Source organism: Chamaea fasciata, unplaced genomic scaffold (genome assembly GCF_029207755.1).
Source record: "Chamaea fasciata isolate MVZ Bird 193981 ecotype frontalis unplaced genomic scaffold, bChaFas1.0.hap1 SCAF_1, whole genome shotgun sequence".
Taxonomy (NCBI): Eukaryota; Metazoa; Chordata; class Aves; order Passeriformes; family Sylviidae; genus Chamaea; species Chamaea fasciata.
This window is the reverse complement of record NW_027094086.1, coordinates 99643060-99667747: the sequence shown is the minus strand read 5'-3', so window position 1 is coordinate 99667747 and position 24688 is coordinate 99643060.

The window sequence follows — 24688 nt, the reverse complement described above, 5'->3', positions numbered from 1 at the left end:
ATTATCCCCCAGCCAGCTATGCTCTTATAATGCTCATAACAAGGGCAGCATGATGCATTGTTTTGCCAAATAAGCAAAATCTTATATCTAAATCCATCCAAAATACCTTCTTTTTAGCAGAAATATTTAGCTCACCCATGGTTTGTTCATTTCTCTCCTGTGTAATTATCTATTGAATTACATCTTGCTCAGAGCAGTTAATGCTATCCTACTTGCAGTGACCATGCAGTCATGATAACAAGATACTAGGTATTTAACAATAACACATTGGAAGGACCTGAACACAGAGTAAAAATTAATCTATATTCAGTGTTGCAACATACACAAGGATAAAACATCCTTGCTAGTGGTCTTGCTCTGCACCATCCAGGAAAACAAGAGCTTTCCAGTTGACTTCAGAGGACTTAGGATTTCACTGATCAGTTACAGAAAGCTTACATTGGAGCTATTGTGACACACAGCTAAAACAGAAAAGATTTGTGGGGTTTACATGTCTCTTAGTATCAGGAGCACGTATCAAAACTGAATATGTCACTGTATTATAATGCTAAACTTTCAGCTTCTTTATATCTCTGTGCCTAAGGGAGAAAGTGGGATGGAGAAGCCCTCAAGCTCTCACTGCCACTTGCACCTCAAGTGCCCTATTTTCTTACATTGCCCTGCTCCCTCCAGTCAGCCAGGGCTCTTCCCTTGGGGCACCCCAGTAAAGCAGAAGGGAGAAGCAGCAGCTCTCTCTCCTTCCCATGAACAATGTAGAGAGCAGTCTTGTTCCATCCCACCAGGGTTGTCGGCAGCTGGTGATTCAACAAACCAGTCACAGTTCACCTGGAAGCTGTGGAGGAATGTAGGTGGAGTGCAGTTGGGAAGGGGTCAGAGGAAACACTTGGAAACCAGTCTGTGTCTGATCAATTGTTTTCATAAAAGCCCATTTTATTTTATACATTGTAGATAGGGTTTTTCAAAGAAAAGTGCTATCAAGGTCACAGGCTTCTGCAAATTCCAATTGCTTTTCTTCTGAATGTTTTTAATTCACTCTAGCTTCCCAGCATAAATGCAGTAAATATGGTGGCAGTGGTTATTTCAATGAGTCCAATTGTAAATAAAAACGTGCGTTTACAAGGTAAAGGATACAGTATATAAAAAGGAGGCAAGAAGCTAACATGGAGGGAGAGATCACCAGAAAGATTAATTTCTAGCCAGATATCACTGTACAAGCCCTGAAGAAAAGTAACCTGAATCTGTGAGCAGGGTGAATCGTGGAAGGTAAGAAAGAGGAAGCAAAATATCTCTCTGAAAAAAGACAAGATGTGAGAGAGAAGCTGCTGAGTAATCTTGAGAGTCCGGCAGCAGCTGGGAAAGGCATCAGCAGACTCTCATCCCCGAGGAATGAAACCATGCAAAGACAATGGTCCTCTCTCATCCCCCTTCCACCAGGCCTCTTCCTACTCCTCAAGACCACAGGGACTGAAGAGATACTGGTGTTGCAGGCTGAGAATAATTGAATCCACCCATGAACCTGGGTTCCTTCATGAAGACTGTAGTTTTGTGCAAAACATGAGATTCTAATATTCCGTGGAGGCTATTGAGAAACAAGGGTCTAATCCAGACAAACACTTCAAGCTAGCAAGGATAGGTGAAGGAAATGAGAAATAACTAACTCACCCAAGGACGTAAGGGCAAAGTGCTAAAATGGGAAAAAGAGAAAAAAGGGGGGGGAAAAGGAAAAAAAAAAAAAAAAGAAGAGGGTGGGACACTTACTTTATATCTGTGAGAATTTTATAGCAAGTATAGACATCTGAACAACAAAAAAAAAGCAATGTCATTGTAGCTTGTATACAGCAACAAATGGCTTCATGCCAGCTCTGATTTTGCTAGCCATACCAACATGGACAGCATAGACCTCCAAAGGGCTGAAGCAGCCACTACACACCTTGCATTCAGTTACACTGAATTTTGTGTGTTCTCATGCAATCTTTACACAGTCATCCTTTCATTTTCTAAATAGATACGTTGTTAGGAGCTTTTCTTAAGATTGCAATGAGACCTTAGCAGATGTTACAGATAATCAGTATACACACATGCTGCAGAAGGGGAGAGCTAAGTATTTAAATTTCCACATTTAAAAGTGTGCTGTTAAACCAATTTTCTTCCACCTGGAAAGTGGAATCAGCTGCAATGCAATCCTATGAACACGGATAAACAGCAATAACTGATGAAGACACATAACCATACCTTAGCTGTGTACTGGGAAAACCCTTAAAGGAAAAACACTTTGAGATCAGGTGGCAAATTCTGGATTTTGTGAGAAACCCACTGAACAGGGTATGTTATAAATTGAAGTTAATAGAAAGAAATGTAGGAAGAACAGGACAGATCTCAGATAGGCTGTAGTTTCATGTCTGGTGTTCTCAGCAGGAAAGAAAAGAGAACACAGTTCCTTGTGCAGCTTTCCTCCTGAATATACAGATGTATGTCAAGGACAGACACGTTGAATAAACTAAGGTTTAAAACAGATCCCTGTTGGCAACCTGAGTCTGCTGAAATGTAGAGCTCCATTACTCATGATGGAGTCTCTAAGGGAAGAGGTGGCAGAGTTACATCTTTTTTCCCACTATAACTTCCAGCCTAAGGAAGAGTACAGGTATACCAGACTTGCACCTCTACACAGCTGGAGAGCTGGTGTCATTATAAATGTACTCCATAGGACTTTTGGGGCAAATCGTTCCCACTTGTGATGCCAAACGTGAACCCAGGCATGCTGTGATGGAAGAGCTCTCCTGACAACCTCTGCTGTACCTTTTGGCAATTACTCAAGTACCTCTATCTGGTCACAAATACCTCTGGCAGCAGATCAGCCTGATGGGTAAACTGAACCATTCATTAGAGCAACTCCCAGCCACCAAGGCTGCAACTATTGACAGAAGGAGCTGACAACAGAGAGGCAATTCAGGATTATGACATCAAAACATTCTGAGAAAACAGAAAGCATTAAGGAAATCACCAGAGCAGGGGCTATGAAAGAAATTCTGGGGAACAGAAAAAGGCCGGCATCTTTCAAGAAGAAAAATGCACAATAGACAGAAGACTGAGAGCCATGAAGCACCTGTGTAGTCAGAGTAGGTGCAGAACCACATCCTACTGGAAACAGAAAAAGTGAGCAGACATCGGCCTGAAGTCACACATGGAAAACTACTGCATGGGCTTTCAGGCCGAGGTTTAGGAGCCATACATGTGTCCAAAATACATGTGGCTGGGAATCCAGCTTTGGCATATAAGATACCCATATGCCCTAGAAACACCCATCTTGTCACTGATCCCCCCTAACTTTTCTGAGAACAGCTTTTCTCCCTTGGGGGTCAAAGTTGCTGTGGGCCATGGCATGAATGGGCAATAACATCTTTCCTAAAAGACCCCAAAGGACACAAGGGAGGCAAGTCCCATGGCTGATCAGGTAATCAGGCTGATCACAAAGCAACTCATACAAAAGGTAACCTCATTCTTCCATCTGAATGGGAAAAGTAATACTGCTTCAGGGTGACTGGCAGTCATCCCAGCAGATCAGGAATTATCTCATGAGACTGGTACGTGCTTCACACCTGGGGTTGGACTCCCATTAGTTGATCCAAAAAAAGGTTATACTATGATGTTCATGAAAACAGAATTTGGAGTATGAAGCCATAGTTTCTAATTTTCAGATTCTACAGCTTCAGAAGACTGAAACCTCAGCCTAGGGTGGGTTTTCACTGTCAGTAAGAGGGACTGTAAGATCACAGCATATCACTGCTCTGACAGGATGGTCTTCTAAGGAGCATGAGGGGAAGAGGCATGATCAGGGAGCTGATGTTGTGTTCTGTAGAGGGTCATAACCTAACACTCTGCTCAGTCAACCACTCACTGTGCCCTGCAGCAGCATTCATGTGAGTCAGTGCCAAAGGGGAATCCAGGTGCAATGCATCTTCCCTTGAATGCCTGAAAAAGTACCATCAGCAGTAGAGACAGACAGAGATGGATGTCAAAGACACAGAAGATAGAAGTATACTGCTAATCAGACAGCATGGACCATCACATGCCAACATAAGACACTGTCCTGAGGACTAGATAGTTACTTGGCATTGACTGAAGGGACAGGGAGACATGACAACTTCTCATGAAGAGCCCAGAGAAGGAGCAGTGCAAAGTACACAGGGAACAGAGTGAAAGCCTGCTTGTCACAAAAGAAGCGAAATACCTGGGATCATAGTGCACATGGATTTTTACTTTCCTGTCAAATAGATACATAAAATAAGGACAAAAGGCAATGTTCAAACTGCACTGGAATGCTCATTATGTGGGGTAGCTACAGATCGAGGATGTCAAGACTGTACATAGAAGGCATCCAGCACATGTAAGAGATATCTAGGGCATACAAAACCTGGGCCAGGAGACATGGGATAAGCCTCGGCCTACACCAGTAGATCAGAAAAATAGGTTTATTTCACAACATTTCAGACTGGCAAGTTATATGACTCTAGAGTCAAGCTGACAGCATAAGGGGAACAATTTCCATGCCAGCAGCCCTGATGTGAAGCTGCTTCAGCCTCCTGAACACCTATCAGCCATGGTGGCACAGGTCACATGCCTCTTTTACCCAAATAGCCAACAGCTAGGTGAAAAAACCCCAACAACACACACCTGGAAGAAAGAAAGCTCCAGAGGCTGGAAAAGGTGATTAAGGAAGTTCTATATGAGGCCTAATTTTCATATTTTATGTAGTAACCTGCATGAATGTGGGACAGTGGGGCAGGAAGAGTCACCTGAAGGAGCTCATGAGGAGCCCATGGAAACCAGTCTGTCTGCACCCAGCCAGAGCACTGCCTCCATGTGGGGCATCTCACCTGTAAAGGGTTTCGAGCCTGTTCAATATTCTGAGCTTGAAGCATTTTCCACCTCAGCCAGAATGCAAATTGAGGTGCAAAACGTTATGCCACTAAGAAGGATAAGAGGTGCTTACTCTCTGCTAGGCCCCAAGAGAGACGAGATGGGGTATAGGGTCTGTGACCAAGTTGCGGTTTACTGCTTGCCCAGGTCTGGGACAGCTAAGCACTGTGAATTGCTCCAGGGGGTCTGTAAAATTACAATCCTGTGTATGGCGTTAAAGAGTTCTGAGATATGAGGGGAAGTTTTTTGAGGAGGACATTAAAGCAATTTCTTGAATACTCTCTCATTAAAAATTCTACTGCGATTTTAACAAGAATAGGATGCTATGTGAGGCACTGTGGACTTTTATTAGGAAATGTGAAGTCATGCCAAACATTCCTGGCTTGCGTCTCATATCAAGCTTAAAGATCAGCTCCCTCATGTGTCAGAAGATCCTGGACTTAGTTTTTAAACTTGTGTTGCCAGTTCAGATCATTTATATAAATGATCTTTATCTGTTTCAAACTTCACTGTGTCTCTGCAGAGATAAAACCCCAAAAATGTAATCTGTAATTCCTTTTACCCTTCACTTCCCAGTCCTGCTTCATTCTCTGTCCTACTAACTTTGCTTCTTCTGGGTTTTCTGGTTCTTTTTTATTATCCCTTCCACAGTGAGTGTACTAAGTCTACCCCTTTCACAGCTCTGCTGTGATTGCCTGCAAGCAAAGATGAAGACATTTCCCCCTACATGTCAGGCTTACTGTTGCTGACCTCCTGCTGTTACAGTCCACACTTTTCCCTATAAAGGCAGCAGTATGATTGCCTGTGCCACATTTTCTGGTGATCAGCAGCTGGGGTTTGAGGTTACTGCAGAAGGAGAGGATGTGCTTGGCCACAAAGACAGGCTGCTAGAATGGAGATGACAGTTGGGAAGGCCCTTGGGAAATCCCAATGTTTTATTGAAATCAGGACAGATCTGCTTTCAGCAAATCAGCTGAGACCCTAAGAATGCCTTGCATGGCTAAACCAATCCCAGTAACATAGCACATCTGGTAACCTCATAGACAGAGTTAAAAAGAAATAAAACTTCCCAGGGAAAAGGTCAGAACTTTGCTTAATAACTCCTAGAAAAGCAAAGTGCTTGATGCCAATGTCACAAAAGTTTTGCATTATTGCAACTCCATTAATATTACTGCAGTCACCACAGTCTCTCACCACTGGTGGAGCAGCACTTTCTGATGGGCAAACTTTGGTACGCTATCGCTTTCTTCCCCAAATCTTAAGATATTCACACTCCACAAGTCTGGGAAATTCTCTGGAATAACTGTCAGAGGCCTCAACAAGTGTATCCTAGGGTATATATTCCCAGCTGCTCCATTTCTCACATACTTCACTCTCCAATGTGGCAGGCATGTTCCCACCAGACGGCCATGCACAGACAGCTCAATATACAGGTTCATATTAAATGCCCTATTTGTTTATGGAAATAAAAACACTGATACATTTTTGTTTACTCCCTATATACACTTTGATTTGGACATCCAGGCATTAAATGAGTTCCTAGCCCAGGGCCTAGGCACCATAGCAGATTAGTCACATAATGAAGCTGAGATGAGAACAGCAGTAGAAAACCCAATGTCTTCTCTTTCAGCAAAACAGTCTAGATATTCATCCCAAACCTAATCACCCCCAAATTACTACAGAAAGTTAATTCCTCCGGCTAAAACATTCATGTTACCAACAAAAGCTCCCTGAATTCAGCCTCTCACCATGAGACATGCTTTCTCTCAAATGCCTCAAAAGCACCACTTGGGCTGTGGCTAAACAGAAGAATGACATACCCATCTCATCTCCTGAGCATGCATGGGTGCTGCAAAGGTAGGCTTCAAGCTTGGACCCAAGGTTTCCTGTGTGCCCCAGAGGTGATGCTCCCAGAGCACCATGACAGAACAGTCCCCATATCCAAGACAAAAATATCTATTTGGCTGTGCTTTGCTTTAAGACACAAAATGAGCTGCCAAGCTGAGGGTTCCCAGGGATGAACCCTTCATGCACAATTTTCATGTCTACTTTCCTCAAGTCCTTGTGCAGGAGCACAAAACCCAAAAGGTGTACCACCGTGAGCGTGGCTGGTATTTTGATAACTTACACTGCAATGAAATCAGCAGAGACCCTCAGGCTAAGCTTGAAAAGCCAAACCGGAGGAGTCATTCCATAGCTGGGACTCAGGTTGGGACCTCAGTGCTATCAAACCCTGATAGACATGCAGCCTCAGGCTTCAGTGTCAGACCTATGGGTGGAAGGGGTTGCTGCTATGAGCACTGCTGTCGGGTCAGGCTAGGCTTCTCACAGTGAGGCTTGATGGCCCTTTTGCACCTGCTGCATGGGAGTCAAAATGCAGAAGGAAGAACAAAATATTCTCCAATGCACAAATAGTGTGTGTTTGGTTTGCTTACTGAACTTTACATTTCTTCCACACTGTATATTGAGCAGAGTGATTGCAGCAGCATATATATCCAAAGAGCAGGAAACAGACTGCCAACGACCTTCTCAGGGTATCAGCAAAATAAACAAACATAACATGCACATCAGGTGGTCTGAGTGCCAGCACTGGGATAAACTGAATCTGCAGAGAAAGTGCTGTTGGAATTTCCCTTTAAACCCCACCAAGCTGTAAAGTTGCCTGGGTGCAGGGAACAGTCAAAATCAGATCAGTGTGTGAACGTTTTAAAAGGGGTGGATTAATTCATGTGAGTCATGCAGCTCAGCTGGAAATGCTGCTTGGCTGCTGGCTTCAGCTGCATGCTTCCTGAGGGCATACTTTTCCTTCCCCTGCAAAAGACCTTCCCTGGTGGGAAGGCAAGTGTCCACTATGGGCACGCCTGTAGTGCAGGTGCTGGGCAATGACCTGCCAGCCTTTGCTCCAGGGATGATTGCAGAATCACAGAATATGCTGAGTTGGAAGGCACTCACAATGATCATCAAGTCCAGCTCCTGGCCCTGCACAGCACTATCCCCAAGAGTCACACCATGTGCCTGAAAGCATTGTCCAAAAACTTCTTGAACTGTGTCAGACTTGGTGCTGTGACCAGTTCTCTGTGAGCCTGTTCAGTGCCCAATCACACTCTGGGGGAAGGCTCAACAGACCAAGTGACCTCAGGCACTCCTCGTATGGCTTCCCCTCAAGGCCCTTCACCATCTCCGTTGTTCTCCTTTGGGCACTCTCTAATGACTTTGTATCTTTCTTATATTGTAGCACCCAAAACTGCCCCCAGAACTCAAGGTGAGGCGGTCCAAGTGCACAGCAGAGTGGGACAATCCCTTCCCTTGCCCAGGTGGCAATGCTGTCCCTGGTGCACCCCAGGACATGGGTGGCCCTCCTGGCTGACAGGGCATTGCTGACTCAAATTCAACTTGCCATCAACAAGGACCCCCAGGTCCCTTTCCACAGTGCTGCTCTTCAGCACCTCATTTCCCAGCCTGTCCATACATCCAGAGCTGCCCCATCCCAGATGCAGAATCCGGCACTTGACCTTGTTAAACATCATATGGTTGGTGCTTGCCCAGTCCTCTGATCTGTCCAGGTCTCTCTGCAGGACCTCCCTGATGTCAAGGAAGTCAACAGCTCCTCCCAATTTTATTTCATCTGTGAACTTGCTTAGTATCTCTTCCAGTCCTGTGTCCAAGTCATTTATGAAGATGCTGAAGAGCACAGGGCTGAACCAAAGATGGAACCCCATTAGTGGCAAGTCACCAGTCTGATGTCACCCCATCCATTGAGAACCCCTTTGTGCCTGACCTATGAGCTAGTTGCTCACCCATCACATGATGTGTTTATCCAGCTGTAGGCTGGACATTTTGTCCAGAAGAATCCTGTGAGGGTCAGTATCAAAAGCTTTACTGAAATCCAAAATGGATGCAGACACAGAGGGTCTGTTCTCTCAGAGAAAGGAGACTTGCTCAGCAAGGGTGATTCTGACTGAGAGCATCAATGTGCAGTGTTGTCCCTGGGGCTGAGAGCTCACAGGCAGAGAGGGTAAAGCTCTTCACAGCAATCACTTCTCAAGGAACTGAGCCTTGCTCTGAGCAAGGGACTCCAGGGGAGTAACATACCTATATACATGTATATATATATAACTACATAACTATATAAATATGTATATATTTATATATAATGGGTACATATGGCTAGCGGCTTGAAGTGATTGACTTCTGGGAAAGATGAAAAATGTTACTGAACCCTTGTGGAAAAGCCTGAAAGAATTTAATAGAAAATTACAGCCTTTCTCAAGAATTTAATATAGAATTATATAAGATAGTTAAAAACAACAATAGAAAGGATATTACTCTCTATTAAACTCTATAGGTTTCAGAGCAGTTTAAATAGGGCCTTTTAATGTTTCTGCAAAGATTCCTGTTACATCCTGTAGGGCTTTTCCACATAGATCTTAGCAGCCATCAGGGAAAATCTGGTGCCAGTGAGTTCCTAAGCAAACAAGTCAAGAAATTCTGATAATTTACATTAGACTGAGCTTTGCAGTGCTGCTGCAGCTCAATGAGCCTCTGTGGGACTAGAAACAGCTCAGGGAGACTGGGGCTTTGGAAGAGACTTTCCATTCTGATGTCCCATCAGTATGTGGTCATCATCACATAAGGAATCCTTTCCTCTTTGTGCTGAGAGGACCTTACAGGGATCTGTTGATGTAATATCTAAACACAAAGAATAACCTCCCTTTTGGACTAAGATATGACAATAAACATAGCTGCACAAAGCAGGATAAGGTATCTAGGGATGCCCGTGGCTGGGACACCCTCTGAAAAGCAGTCTCTAATGCATTTTGGAACTAACCGCTGCCTTCAGCCAAAATGCTGCCTTTGGCTAAAGTTTTTGTTTCAGATTTATTTTTCTCACCAAATAATACATGTATGGTGTCTTAAGCATTTTAAGCATGTTGAAATAGATATGTTATGAAAGGTATCTTTGTTCATAGTCCTACCTTTAACCATTATAACAACAGTGGACAAATTATATGGGCGACAGCACCCATATAAAACATTACATAGTGAAATGCACATATAGTAAGATACGATTAATTTACCTCTTTTTGACCACAGAAGATAAATTTTGTGTGTTCCACTGCCCTCAATTTAGTGTTGTTTAAAATTACTAAATACATTTTGCACATCTCCCCCTCAGCAAAGTCATCCTAAGTATCCTAAAATCCACCTCTCATCACTCATAGTAGCTTGAAAAACTGATGCCTATCTTCTTCAGTCTGCACAACCTGATAGGATTCCATAGCTTAAAAGACTGAATGAAAATCCCAGCAGTGCTTACATTAACATTCAAATGTCTGAGCTTTGAACTGAACAACTCCCCAATCCAGACAGTGACGTGCCCATTGCAAAGTACTGTTCCATATAAAAACTATTTTTGTTAATCAGGGGAAATGACAAAAATGGGAAGCAAAGTAGTGAGCTTGCTTGCTTCATGTGTGGTATTGCAGTGTGGTGATCCTACCACAGCCCAGATAAATATTCTTACCACTGTTTGAACCCTGCTAGACTCCTGTGACTGGAATGAACCTCAGTATTCTATGACTGAGAGTTTCATATGCTAAGATGTTGAAAGGCCCTTCAGCATCATTGAATGCCCTCTGCTCATAATTTTTTAAAAAAATATTCAAATATTAAAAAGGCCTAACTGTACTTCATCATGGAGCTTTTTATAATCTCTTGATATACTTGTCTTCCCTATCTAGTAACAGCCCAAACTCAACCCACCTGCTATTGATTTTCCTTTAGACTGTAAAAATCGACCTTTCTTAGCAAAAGAACAGTTTTCAAAAGATACTCCTCCTTTCAAGTCTGAAATTCAGTCATTTTCAAAGTAGAAATCATTTTCTCATGAAACCTCAGCAGGCTGACAACAGTAAGAATTAGCACATCGGTCCTAAATACTATGCCAAATTCACCCAACTCTGCATATATCTTACTTGAGAGGTGTCTAAACAGAGAAGGAAGAAGTAAACTATGTACCTAAGCTGTCCTTATACCCCATCTGGAGACAGTCATGAAATTCCCCTTAATATCTACAGCAGAGGCTCAAAATGCTTCAAGGATTTACACAATCATACAAAATTATGGATGTGAAGCTATTTATTTGTGTAAATACATCAAGATGAGGTTCCAAAGGCTGGAGGGAAAAGGATGTTATATCTAGTGAACAGACTTGTCTCTGAAAACACATTTTCCAAGAGAAGAGCTCTCAGTGTGACTTGCTGGCTAATACTGTAAAACCGGTTGAAACATTAGTTGTGTCTGAATCTAATTTTTCTCTCGTTTTCATTTTTAAAATCCACCCATATTCAAATGCTCATTGGAAGCACAATTGCAGGGAGGGGAAAATCCCTCTGCCTGGTGAGAGAACCAGAAGGAAGAATCCTTCCAGGGGCAGTCTTATCAGCAAATCCATGGAGACTTATCAGAAGATATACATCCAGAGATTTTCAAGCTGCCTTTTTGTACTTCTCCTTAGGCCTGAAATTTGATATCATTATGGGACATTTCCAAGGCAGCAGAAGCAGCCACTGCCTAATCTTTTCATAAGATGTAAATCAGTTTCAGTAATTATCATATTAGATGGTTTGGTCATGTTTTCTTGCTGGGAAAAACTACCATGTCTTATAAATTCCTCAGTGCTGTAACATCAAAGCAGCAGGGTCGGCATGCAGATCCAGAGGGGAGGGGAGACTAATTTGGTCAGGATGTATATGTGATAGACAGAGATCTCATTTAAGAGACCATCCTGAATGGTGTATGCCAGATTGAGCCCTGGAATCTTATATACTGGGCACAAAAAACATGCATCTGAGGTGCAATCCTTGAAGAACTGAAGTCATAGCACATATCAAATACAATTAGGAAGAGGCAAAACACCTTCAAACAGCACTTCAGGGAATTAGAGGGGAGATTGGGAATGCTACCCTACCAACTGCACACAGAGGGAAAGAAGACTGACTCAAACTGTGCTTCTGGCAATCAGAAGGACTCCTTTGGGACTCATGGAGGCACAGGGATAACATAACTCTTTCCCTTAGGTTGCCACCCTGAAGCCAGGATCAACAACAGTCAGGGCAAAATGGTCCTGGTCTCCCCCTGACCAGGCTCCCTCCTGATAGTTTTCTGCAGCTGAGCACGTATCCTAAGAGTCCAACTAAGTCATTAGTTTTTTTCCCATTAATACAAAAGTTGTGTTTAGTGAATCTGGCATCCCAGCCCCCAGTCCTGTACCTCTCTGCAGAAATGTCTTCCAAGTGTAAAACCCATCAACTTCACACCATTATTTTTGATCTCTTCCAGTTTTACTCCCCTTGGCTGAAACTGAGAGAATCCAAGAGTGCTTTAGGGATCAGGGCACACATCTGACCTTCAGCTGGGCAGAGAAGCCTTTCTAAAAGAAATGAATGGCATCATTTTTTTGTTCAGGAAAAAGCACCTCTGTGTGTCATTCACCAATGAACAATAGGTTCATATCACAGAGAAGTGGTAGAAACAGAGCAAATTAAATTTAACATGAGAGAGGAAAACAAGTAAATATTACATACTTTTTTCAAGTGAGTCCATATGCAAGTGATTAACTTTTGCTATCAAGGGAGGATAAAGGGGGAGCCAAGATTCTCTGTAACTGTTTGAAGAACTGAACACAGCAGCAAATATGGACAATTTCACCAGTTTGGCAGATGCCGTAAAATATTTCTATCTCAAACACCTTATGTTTGTGGTCCTAACGCTGACCCCAGCCTAGCAATTTGTAATCTCAGGAAACATTTTATTAGCTTTCACAGAGTATCACTTGAGACCAACTCCCACAAAGCTGCACATCTCAAGGAAAATTTACAGCCCCTGAACTGGGAATGTGCCACAGTGCAATGACAAACACTAGCTGGTCTGCAAAGATAGAGTGTTCCCATTCTTAGCATCCTTGGGACCAAGGGAGACAGGCTGTTGTTGTTGAGCAGCTGGAGAATGCACACTGCTCAAAGCTCAAGAATGTGAAAATGGCAGAGCTTTTTCATAAGGCCATTAAAAATGACATCTTAACAACATCTGCAATTAAAAATGCTCAGAGTTGGAAGAGACCTTCCAAAAAAACATGAGGATCATAGAACTCATTCCGTTCTTATGACTTAAAAATATGACAGCATAAGCCTAGAAAAATGAGAGAAGTGCCTCTTCCCCTGTCTGTTGTTTAAGCAGCTTCCTCAATTCCAAATTTCAGTGTCAAATGATGGTTGCGTTGACCCTAGGATGTCCTTCAGCCCTCTGCAGCAGTCCACTGCTACAGATGTTATTGCAGGAGAAAGGTGCTTCTTGGTTTATGTCACACTTCTATATGTCATTAATACATTTCATATTCTGCATATTTAAATATACCTCAAGCTAAAAAATAACATCAACATCTTTTAAAGAGAATTTGATAACTCAAGGGTTTGGTAAAGTAGCTGCACTTTCATTTCCCTGTTGTGGGTTTAGATGCACCCATCAAAAAGAAGTGGGATTTCTGTGAAATGAGATCTTTGCTTTTCTGATCTTGGCCTGCAAAGAGCTGTGGCCTCTTTTTAAGACTTCTCTAGGTAATTAGCACTATCAAGACACACTTGCAAGTGATCTTGGTAAATGGGCCATCAGGGCACTAAAGTTCACCTTTAATCTTCCACCTGATATGAAGGGACATCCTACTACCATAAGTTATGATTTACATGGCCTACAGATGAACAGGCCTCTTCCTACTCCAAGGCTGGAATAATGCCACCCTTTTCAGGGTTCAAATTCATGCTAAAATGAAAAAAAAACACAAAAAAACAAACAAACAAAAAACCAAAACAAAACAAAAAAACCAACGAAAACCTGAAAATGGCAAAAAAGTAAATGAAAAGGGAGTCTTTGGTGGGTTTTCTGTGAGCTACCTGCCAAATAGGATAAAATGGCAGCTATGAAAGGAACATTCAAATTAAAGAAATGTTGAGATAGGGTTAATACAAGTTTGTTAATTATCTGTTAAGGACCTGCTCAGATGTACTTTGTCTCTGCATGTGCACACACACAAACACTTGCTTCAGTGCCTTGCTTGAATAATAAGGCACAACAGGGCAATCATTGTTGTGCCATAATTGCACTCCTCGGGTGTACACCAGCCACGAACCCGAAGGAGGAGTGCTATCAGCAGCCTGAGAAGTATGATTATGGCCCAACAAGGCATGCCCTGTTGTGACTTATTGCAATTAGAAAAGCTATCTACAGTGTTGCAAACCTTGAGGTGAGGGCCATGAGAAATGCTTTTTAAAAGGCTGTGTTCCGGTAGTGCATATTTAAAATGTTGTACCTGCTGCTAGGACGCCCCATTAGCCAATCATATTGCTCAAGTATCCTTTGAATGACATACTTCATGCCCCATCTCAACTCTATGCTGAAAGATTAGAGGAATTAGTAACATTTTTCAACCCTCTTTGAGCTCTCAAGAGACCCGCAAAGCAATAAGTGCTATACAGCAACTGAAATTACATGCCTGTTACCAACACCAAAAAAAACATTGTTGAATATCTGTGGACTATTAACTGCTTTCCTTCCAAATAGATATGTTTTTTAACCAACAACATTCAAGAGACGCTAGCTGAAAGGAAAAAAAAATAGGGTTTTTACCGCACGCTTTCATGGGTGCACATCCATCCATTCTTCAGCTTTCAAACCAGGGCCAAATGGGACTGAGGACATCTACCTATTTTACAGAGCAATTGTGAAGATTGATTAGCACCTATAATGGCCTCGGAGATGTTCAACTGGCAGGCATTCCAGGCATGCAAAAGTATCCGGGAAAGCACATATGTACAACAAGCTGCAAAATACCCAAGTGGGAGAAATCGTTCACCCTAACATGACAGGAATTGTTAAAACAAAGGCAGTGCTTTTTCTGTGTAGGGGCCCAGGCAGAAGCTCTGTAGGGGGTGTTTGTTTAATAATCCTAAATTAACTAGGGACATGGCAAGGATTCAGGACTAAAAACGAACATGCAAGGCTCTTCACTTAACGCAAGAGTAGAATGCGTCCAGCATGTCCAGTAGGCTCTTTCACTCAGAATGTGAAAGATAGCTTCAAACAAAGTGATTGTGCACAGGTTCTGATGAATTCTGAGCTCCCTTTAAACCACACTGAAATAAAAACTGCCTTAAAACAGTTCTTATAAGAAAACAGCTAACATAGACATTGCAGCTTCAAACCATTTTGGGGAAAAATAATAAAATGGGGGGCGGGGGGTGGGTGGGGGCATTGCATACAATATTAAATTCAGAGAGCTTTACAGCCAACATCTGGACATTGGGACAGCTGGAGCAGTGTTGTGTAATGCCTGAGAAGGGCAGGAAAAAAAAAAAACAACCCCCAAGAAATTGCCTGATGATACCAAATCATCAGCTAGTCAAAACACGTTGGAGCTAATGTATATTAATCACTGGAAACCTTAGATAAGTTCAGTAAACATTGTATATTACAATATGTTAAAAAAAAAAAAAGGGCTTTGAAACAGCACTGTGCTCAGGAGTCTGATCCAGAGCTCACTGAAATATGTTGGAATGTTTCCATTCACCTCAGTAAGTTTTGTGCATTGAGCTTTTTCAAGCCTAGGCAGCAGTTCAAAAATAACTTTACAGCATTATCCCAATTGTTTATTTGTGTATGAACGGCACTGAAAAAGTACACATGGCCAAGCAGAAAAAGAACACTTAAGAATATTTTTAAATTGCCGTCACCAAAACCACTAACAACATAAAAATTCAGCTATTTATGATGTTGTAACACCGGCTTTAATAGGGATGGTGTTGAAGAAACTATGTGTAATATAATCAACAAGCTAACAAACCCCAAGGTTCTCCTGAGGATTTTAATATGCAGAATGTTAAAAATATAAACCAAACAATAATAGCAAAAATCAGGATATGATTAATAATTTTAACAATCCATCCTGAAATGTTCTCTCCAAAATTTGTTCAAACTGTTTCATAATAAGCTCACAAACTGCAGAAAACATGACATATATTTTAATGTGACCCAATAGGATAAAAAGAAAACTCTGTTTGTCCACTGTTGCCTGACTTTGGGTTCATTGAGTTAGGCTGAGTAGATTTGAAATGATTCAAGATGTTTAACATCTGCCTCCTGTTATTACGATATGCTCTTCCTATTTATAAACAAATGCTTTGTTGGGGTTAGGCTGCGGATTCCACGATTCTGTGGACTCATGTTTCTTAAGCAATCTGAACTTCAGGCCACAAGGAAAAGGTACATTATAAGTCTTCTGAAATCTATCAATGCATGTAGGAAAAAAAGATTAATTAAGAGACAGTACAGTCTGCTTGCTTGGTCTTTCACAGCTGGCATCTGACCATGTGCTACAAGACATCACATTAGGGCAAAAACAGATTTTTGATAAATATTAGCTAATGAAAAGCATTTCTCAATGCTTTAGTTAGAACAAATGACCTTAAGTTTGTGTGCATTGTCTTGTATAAACTCCCATGCTACTAAGACTCTAGCTACTGACATGTGCTCGGAAATCCCAGCCCTTCCATAAACACCACAAATACAAAACAACTCCTTTGTTCTCCTAAATCCTCTCTATTTCTATCTCCTCCCTTTGCAGGAGAATTTATGTTAGTCTCTCCTTCAATCTACTTTCAGTCACTGTGTTAGTTTGGATTCCTCCTTTCTTCTTTACGTTTAGTTCCTTGCTCCACTCTGGTCTTTTCCAGTTAATGCATTGAAAATGGACCCCTTTTCTCCACCCTTACCGACAGCCTGGTTTGTGTCTCTGCTCTCTCTCACTCACCCTAATGTAACACTTTCCACCCTGCCCTTCCTGACTGCCTGTCTTTTGCTCTCCCTGTTACCCTGCATTCTGCAGAAGAATAATCTTGCCTAGTATGTCCCTTCCCCCCCTCCCCTTCATGCAAAAGAACCCTGAAACTAGCACCATTTCCCTCTTTTGAAACTTCCTTCCAGAACAGACTTCTGCCTATTCCAGCTCTGTTCTGTGCACTGTCTCCATCTTAACCTGCTTCACCTAATACTTTACAATACCTGAATGTCTTTGATTAACATAGCCTTAGCGTTCAAATTTACAGTTTTTCTGTTTGTGTTCACAGTATGTTTGTGGCCAAAACTCTTAAAATACACGACTTCACAGCACAATACTGTACAACATACTGGTAAGCATTTATATGGATACATTTGCATCCTACTTCATTACAAAGAAGCAGGGTTTTAGACAACAAGGATTTCAAAAAGGGAATATTTTTTGAGAGCAGGATTTTATGAGATCACCTACTCCAATTAGAAGGAATACTAATAAAGCAGGATCAAGAAATATCTACCTGATATTTTCTAACCTGTTCCTAAAACATGTAATTCCACTATCTCCCTCCCAGAGACCAGTGATGGCACCTCCTACCAAGTGGCAACCAAATTGTCCGTGCCTCAGCATCAGGCTGTCACTTCTTGCTCTACCTAGAGAGGGCACAAAGAACTACGTATTCTCATCCTCTTTTGGAGCAACTTTTAATGTACTCGATGGCTGTGATCATCTTTCTCTCTAAGTCTTCTCCTTTTTAGACTAAACAAACCCAAATCTTGCAGTCTTTCCTCAGGAGGTCATGCTTTCTAGGCCTCTGAATATTCATGATTTTTCTTCTTTCAGCTATCACTAATTGGTCTCCTTCCTCCTTAAAGCTGAAACCAAAGCCAACTGAGCAATGAACAGAAATAATTTCAGAGCTGATTTACTCTTTTACAGTAAATGAAAGTTACTTCCTCAAAGAACATGCATCCTACGCTTTATGACTTGATTTAAATATGACTTGATATAAAGCCACAGTGAGCACCTTAATACCAAAGGTAACATAACTGAGTGTGATAATGCAGGTAGAGTAGTAAAACCATGTAGTAGTAAAACTGTAATTCATAGTCAATACTCTTTCTTTCTTTCTTTCTTTCTTTCTTTCTTTCTATCTTTCTTTCTTTCTTTCTTTCTCTCTCTCTCTCTCTCTCTTTCTCTCTTTCTCTCTTTCTTTCTCTCTTTCTCTCTCTTTCTTTCTTTCTTTCTTTCTTTCTTTCTTTCTTTCTTTCTTTCTTTCTTTCTTTCTTTCTTTCTTTCTTTCTTTCTTTCTTTCTTTCTTTCTTTCTTTCTTTCTTTCTTTCTTTTCTCCCCCTCCCCTCATTTTATACTTAAAAAGTATTCATTACCTGAAGTTTTCCACCATTAAAATTCCACATATGAAGAGGTTTTGGCTTACAGATTGAAAGGGAATGATTCTATATGTTTCAGTTATGAAACTTAATTGAATTTAATTCCCCAATTTTGTGTGTAAACTATCTGGTATATTCCTGATTTTCTAATTCAAAGAATAATCACAGAGCTTATTTCTTAGCCAATTAAAGAAATGTTACTGCAAATGTTGTACATATAAAATAAATAGATTCTGATGATTATTTAATTGACTCAATGGAAAACTTGCAAATCTGGTGTCAATTACCTCATGTCCTAAGCAGGAAAAAATATATAACACACTCAACCTAATGTATGGCTATAAACATGATGAGAATGCCCCACACAAGCATTATTTTCCAAAGATGACATTTTAATGATAGTTGACATGCAGTATGTGGCACATGTTGAAAATCTATCGTGTCTTTAAATCACTCGATGTATGCACATACATGCATCCAATCCCCATGGCATGCACTCTCTAACCAAATTAATTTACATGCCCAGGAGGACCATGTCCATACCTATTTTCACAGGCAGGGAGTTCAGATAGTGCAGTTCCCAAAGTCTGGTTAATCAATCCAAGTGTCTTCAGCTTAGATACCAAATGATCCTCTGCATGTAACCAATGCTTTGACTTACAGACTCCCTCAAAATATTTGGATTTTGGCTCTCTTCACCACAAAACAAGCAGCATGTTGGCTGCCTCAAGGCTACTGCACTGTAATTCTGGCCTGACCCAAGTTCACACCAGGTTTTGAACATAGTCTTTGTGCCACTCTCCTCTCTTTCTCCATGTTATTTAACACTAATCATCTACTCAGCAGGTTCTCAAAAGGACCTGGCTCCTTTTAACCAGAAGGGTCATCTCTTGGACACAAGCACAGATCCTCTGAACTACTTGGCTGAGACCATCTTCCACCTGCCCTGCATCTGCACTGGAGACTGGAGTCCAGGAAAGTCTCTCCTGTCTAGCATCCTTGGTGACCAACATTTTTATTTCCATCATCTCCAGGTGTTTATTTTAATGCACACAATGGTTAGGCCTCTGCCTGGCAGAAAAAAAAGTACAAAAGCAGCAGAACTCCTCAGGTGCTTTACATACCAAAGGAAGAAAAGCTACTGAACATCATTTAACCTTCCCCTACCCTGCCTTTACCTATTCCAGATTCTGGATTATGACTCTTTTGAAAACAGTGGCAAAGCCATAATGAAATATGGAAATATAACAGTAGTACAGCAAAACAAGGACTATTTTCGCTCTTAGCAACATCACACTACTACATCATTTGGCCCAGCATGAATGTCTCCCCATCAAAGGTGGAGTTCAACTCTGACTGAGCTGAGAATGGGTTTGGTTCACAGAAATCATGCTCAAAATACAGAGCTGCTTGGTATTTTTGCAAGGCAGTGACCTCAGCTGGCCAGTACCCCAGGAGACCATGTGTCATCAGCAGACTGCTGTGCTGGCACAAAAAGTTAAAACCACCCGGCTGCCCCCCACTGCTCTGACCTCAGGGGGAACAAACCCAAACAGGGCTTGAAGGCAAAGAGGCCAGTAACTGAGTTCTCTTGCTGGCTGGCTGAGTGGGTGGGTTTTGGCACTCTTAGCCCATTCCTAAAAGCCGTATCTTCTCCTGAAGGGTGGGAAGGATCCCTGTTCCAGGAAATAACTCAGAGAGCAAAGCCTGTGCGTGGGGGTATTTCCTGTCTTGGAGAGATATAAAGGGAAGCTGCTCCAGAGCAGTGGCTGGAGGGGTGTGCGGGTGCTTGTGCCAGATGGAGGCAGCCACCAGCTAGTTTAACTCCACAGCAAGATTCACCTTGCTAAGCCTGCTTCTAAAGTGCAGCGGAAACAGGAGGGAGAGCTCCAGTTTACTAGGAAATGGACTAGTTCAGCCACTGTCAAAACCCATTTGATCCCTGTTTTCAAAATTTACCTGCTCAGAAACATGATTATCACCTAATCAAACACCATCTGATTCTCTTTTTACCTAGATAATGAAGGAGACCAGTTTTCTTCTAAAGGTTTGAACCATTATGATTCATGAATAATCTTTTACAAAACAATCCAAGCTTGTTTATGACACAGAAAAATAAACAGCAGGTGGGAAAGTAGAGTATAACCATATAACCAGACAAAAGCCACTGATGTCTGAGTGTGTCAAGTAAAATCTCCATAGGAAGACAAAAATAAATCAAAAATCATGCATGTATCACACATATGCATCAAATCACAGATGCGTAACTCACGTACTGTAGTAATACACAGTGCTATCTGTTTTCAAGTGGGCCTAAAATGCACAGCCTAGATTTGGTGGCGAGTAGATGGAGACAAAGGGAATATCAACCATCAAGAAATAAAGAAGGGCCCCTATGTCATTGAAGTACCAAGTCCCAGGAAAATCTACAAGAGCATTTGCACAAGTTCTAGAGCAAATAGAGAAATGCCTGGGAGCACCTGGGAAACAGGAAGTGGTTGAACGCTACTCCAGATTTCCATGGGAAGTTGTGGGGTCTCCACTCGTGGAGATAGTCAAAACTGAAACCAGGCACAGCCTTGGACTACTTGCTGCAATGACCCTGCTTTGAGCAAAGGGATTGGTCTAGGCAACCTCCAGAGGCACCTTCTGACTTCTTTGATTCTGTGAAAGAGACATCAAAGTAAACTGGACTTGTATTCAATGCCTGATTTTAAGGACTGCGTGGGGAGGTGTGGAAACACAAGCCATGTAGAGCTTAGCAAAGAAAGGGAAGATCTCCCCTGTTTCTGCTGTGTGGTGCTGAGAAAGATATAAAGGTGAAGGAAGCCTGGTTCAGTATAACCACTAGTTCTGCAGAGCGGGCAAATAAAGACGTGGGCTAGGACAGTCCACACAAAGGTTTCTCCAGTGCATGTAAGTTACTCTAGTGAGGCTGCAAATGGCTGACTGAGGGGCTGTTGCAGCCCAGTGCTGGCTGTCAAGGAGAAATTCCTTCTGCCAGAAAAAAAAGGAGCAGTTTTCCTGCAAGGAATGAGCAGCTGAGAGAAATTTTGCAGCTCTGAGCAAACCTCAGCTGTTGCCAAGGGTGCTCCCTCCCATCAGCCCAGTCCTGTGTCCCGCCTCCCCACTTTTCCCTATGCTTCAGCCACCTGGAGCTGCAGCCCTCCCCTTGGGGTCCTCCTCAGCCTTGGAAACCACATGGTATTTGGCTCAGAGAGGGCAGTTTTGCTATCAGACTTGTTACCAAGGAGGTGTTCACTCTCTGCCCCATGAAAGTCACAACAGGCAGCCACATGAGCTCTGGGCTGGGGTTCACACGGGACCCCAGCACGGATCACTCAGCCCTACTCCCTCCTGTCATCCCTTCTTCTTCCTCATGCGCATCCCTTCCCTCCCGCCTCATCACAGACAGGCTGCACAGACAGCTGCCCGTTACTACTCAGTAGTTGCTTGAATCCCACTAAATGCTTGTCAAAGTGCCCAGAGAGCTGAAAGTGAGCTCTTCAAATTACATTTGTTGAAAGATCCCTGGTGCCTGTTCCTGCTTTTAGTTTTCAGCAACTCTCTGAAATCATAGTTTGTTTTACAGTGATGTTTTGTTTTTCTTCTCCTGCATCCAACCTATAAGTCATGGTTGATGCATATTAAACACATTAAATGGGTTTCAGCGGGGCTGTGCACCATGTGTGCTTAAGGCTGAAGTCTGGGACAATGGCATTTTTGTGTTTACTTTCTATACTGGGAAACTGTATGGTGTGATGCTCCCTTATGCACAGCTCTGGACAGACATTTGGCCTCATTTGAAACCTTAGAAAGAGGTTGTATGGAGGGGAGAGGCAAAGCCGCTGAGGCCATCGCCCAGGAGGAGAAGGAAAAAGCAGAGTCTGCTGGACATGTTAAAGCAAAGCCTGGAAATCAGGACTGCTTGGATTGATGCCTGACCACAGCTGACAATGGACGAGTCTCTTCACTTTCTATGCTTCTGTTTCCCCATCTGTGAAATTTGGCCCCCCTTTCTCAGGGAAGGTATATAGAGGAAGTGTTTTGAGCTCTCCTCAAAGAACCATTTCTTTGTAGACAAGGAGCTTTCACGTCTTTTCAGAAGAGTTTTTAATTAGAAGCAGAATGGTTCCTTCCATTTAAGAAAAACTGGAATTTTTGTTCTTATTATACATTTATGACCATACACCAGATTTTTGGATACTTTTTTTTTTTAAGTCCTGTGCCTTTCCAATTTTGCTATTAATATGTCATGAGAAAATCACAGATGGTGTCCAAATTCCAATTCATGGGAATGGAATTAATATCTCCATTAAAATGAAAAAGTGGGAGTAATTTGGGGAAGTTTCAGAAGCGCTGGCGGGTAATAGTTGGACTCATCTCTCCCATCCCAGTGACTCATTCTGGGAATGGATAGTGCCTCTGTCATCTTTAGACATTTAACACCTCTCTAACAAGATTTAACATCAGCTGGGATGTGTGAACAAATAATATGGAGCAACCTGAGACTTCCTAGGACATCTGTCTCTAAACTGTGTCAGGGCCTGATTCTGTCAGAGGTGGGTGGGAGTTGGAGAGGCTACATGTTGGTCTTTTTGTTTTTAGTACCAGCAGTGGGGAATTTTGGTTACAAGTCATCCCTCCCAGATCATGTTTCTGAAGATGTAAAGGAGAAAATAAGGTTCAGAAAAAAGCACCCTGCCAAAAGGAAGAATATTTTGAGAAGATCTTTCTGACTCTCTCCAGATTATGTGTAAATTTAAGTTACTAAGAGAAAATGAGAACCATTTGTTTAAAGTTGAAATCCTGTCTGACCTTTACTAGGCTAGGTTTCAAGCATCCTGTTTCGCCTAGTCTCTGCATCTCAATCCATCACCTTGATGCAACTTCCCCATGAGAGATCTCCATAGCTCTATCCGAGCTGTTGGACTTGGGAGCAAAAATATCAGTGCTGGAACTCTCTCCTGGCAAGTTTTTTGTGTTGTCAAGTGTTTGAGCACAAGAAGAGTATGAAATACCCCAAAAGCTGTGTCGTTTCAAGTATCTCAGGCTGAGTAGGTGTTAGAAAATTGAATTCAAACCAAACCATGTTCTCAAACTTTTCTGACTTTTACCTTCAAGGGAGCCCCATAGGCTGAGTTTGGGCTGTGGATTCCAAAAATCTGATGGTGCCTCAACTTGCCCTTGTAATTTGGCTGTCATGGCTCTACCACAGTTCAAATTTAAAGCAATCCCACCTCAACTGTGTTGAGACAGAAATCCCAAATTCAAGTGTACACGGGACAGTCTGGAAACAAGTATTGAATATTAATTTTTAAAAAGCACAAATTTTCAACAAATTTCTCTTTTAGATATTGTAAGTAGTTTCCAGATCTGAATTACATAAAAACAATACAGAATTTATATATAGGTACTAAAATGGTTCTGTTCATTGGGAAAACTTAAGGATCCTACAATAAAAATTTACTGAAAGCAGTGTGGCTTCCTGACATTTCCAGCATACTATAATTCATTCTATGTAATTTATAAGCCCTTAATTTATTTTTCAAAGTTCTGAAAGCTCAATGTTTCACTAATATATTCCCCGTGAAACTTACCTCAACATATCTTTGTGTTTTTTGATGGAGAGCTCTAAAAGGTTAGCCAAACTATAGGCACTGAAGGAAAATCCATGCTTCTAATAATCTCTACTCCTGCTTTCTGAGAAACACCTTGTCTTCTCTTTTTTTTTTTTTTTGGTGGGGGGGAGGGGAGGTGGAGGGTGTGAGGCAGCAGCACAAGTGTTATGCCTAGGTCTCCTGTGTAGACCTTCAGGGAGGAAGTGGAGATACCACCTCCTTAACAAATTACAAGGAGCAGGACACACTCTTTTTACCAACAACTTTTAAGGCAACTTTTGTTGGGCACCCACAATGCAGACACATCCAGAAAGATCAGTCAACTCTCTTCTGGTGACGCTTACAATGACAAGAAGCATGTCCAGCCAGTCAGAGAAGCAGGCTGTGGGAAATATTTATGAAACCACTCCTACCTATCAGACAAGGCTGGAGCTAAAAGGGAAATTACTTAGTACTGCACTCATTGTCAGTCACCTCCCCTGTAAAGAGATGAGTGTGCTAAGGAATCTGTTTGTCTTTGCTACTAATTTTTTTCCACAATATATATGACCTCTTTCATTTCACAAATACAAAATCAGGCCCTGTATCACTCAACAAAACCTTTGCTGCAAGCATTTTGTCAGGTTAGATGGTTGCCTGTAAGAACACTGACAATTTTACAGGCGATGGAGATTTAGGAAGATGAACTATTGCAGCCTTTGACAATCAGACTGTTGTAAGGATGAGACAACACAATGAGAAATCAGTGGTTTCCACTATCAGTTACTATAGTGAGGGGAAAACTGATGTGATTTTACAAACCAGGACTTGCAAGGGAGGATGCAGTCCAGTATAAGCAATAGAAACTGAGCTTTTGATAAACTCCCAAAGCTTGC